Below are 1,863 nucleotides of genomic sequence, written 5' to 3' on the forward strand. Positions count from 1 at the left end.
AATTAAATGAAACTATTCAAAGCCCAAAAATTTGTTATAATTATTTATTGCACCTTATTTTGAACAAATTTATTCTGGGTAAACGAGGCTCGCTGGAATATTTTCATTTATTATTTATTGAATTCATAACTCAGGCGAGTTTCCATTTCACCAGCAGGATTTATGTGATTTCTAGGCAAATTCACAAGCATTAATTGAACAAAACTCTCACGCACACGCAGCGGGCCATATAAAATGCGGCTGACAGACGTCAGAATGGAGAAATGCGTAGATAACTACTGAGGAATCGAGGAGTCGAGGTATCAAAGCGAACCACTCCCGAATATCCCCCTCCACCTATGCAGTATATGGTTTCATTTGTTTTCCGATTTTTCCGGCATGGCCTGCATATTGTCTGGCGTTCGCAGAGCCATAACCAATTATTTACCAACACTCTGGTGTCCTCGAACATCCTGGATGTTCCAGCAATCGGAAATGCAGTCGAGTATGCGAGTGCAACCCTCTGGCGCAGTTTCCAGGGCCATTGCCGTAATTACAGACATTTTTGCCACAATTGTGCTACAAATTTAATGCATTCTCTACCTGAATTGCGTATGCAAAGGACCAAATTTATGGCTCTGTAAAATCTTTTTCCGATTTTGTGGTTTTGCCCCGACTCGGTGATCATTCAAGCAAACGATTCTGACTCCGATTCCGATCTTTCCCACTCTACCATCCCTCACAGGCCACAGTAATCCCCCAGATAAACTTGGGCTATATGGTAAACGAGGAGATTGAGGAACTTTGGCCAGAAAAGCGCTCAGCGTTTGTAATCCTTTAATGGCCAACTATAAATGCACAAAGCTTTGGGGCCAACTGATAAATTCCCCTCATTACTTCCTCTCTATGCTTAATCCATTGTGTTTTCCGATGACTAAGAACTCCCATTTGTTGTGGCAGCCAAATGGGGAACGAAAATAAATCCATGCTTTATTGGGCGATATATTTACCTAAAATTAACTTGGCTCTGAGTTAAGACTCGGGTTTGTATGGATTTTCTGCTGCTGTATCCATCATTTTCCTATCACTCAGATTTCTTACACTTATTAAAATGTATATTCTTATGACGTTACTTGCCTTCAAAGGCGTTTCTAGGCATTGTTTAACCTACTTCCCATATCCGAGTGGCTTTTTGTTCGATAAGCCATCACCGCATCCGTAAGATGCGCCGAAGAGTATCTTTTCTTGTTGACTTGCTAATGAAAGCAAATGCATATGATTAATTACAAGGGAGTCTCCGCCTGTGACAGCAACAACAAATGAGCATTTTTATGTTGTCCCAACCCCTCGACTTCCCCGACTTCCCCGATTTTCCCGACTATGCCGCCTTTTTAAAAATAACATCAAAGCAAACAAAGGCCAGTGAAAATATGAACTGCAAACTGCAGCGATTTGGGGAGGCACAAGTCGCAGCAGGGAAAAATCGGGAAGTGGCGAGTGGAAAACGGAAAACCCAAGACTCAGATGAAAATCTTGGCGACAGTTGAGCAGTCGAACAGTTGTTGTTGTAGTTTTAGTTGTAGTTGTTGTTGTTCCTGTTATTATTGCCTTTGGGGAGACCGTCTCATTGGCATGGCCAACTTATTCCAGCCACAAGGCGGCTCGTCCTCGTCTCCATCTTCATTTCCATCTGACGAGTGTCTGGCTGACAGGCGACTCCACGTTTGACGTTTGACAGTCGACACTGGCCAGGAAAACGCGGGGAAAGTGCCAAGGGGCAGGGACTTCCAGGCGATGGAAACGTGAAACTCGAATTGATTTTAGCATTTTCAAAAATGACTCAGAAAGTACCAGCTAATTGTCTAATACCTACTCCCCTTATTG

This window comes from Drosophila teissieri, chromosome 2L (assembly GCF_016746235.2).
Source record: "Drosophila teissieri strain GT53w chromosome 2L, Prin_Dtei_1.1, whole genome shotgun sequence".
NCBI lineage: Eukaryota > Metazoa > Arthropoda > Insecta > Diptera > Drosophilidae > Drosophila > Drosophila teissieri.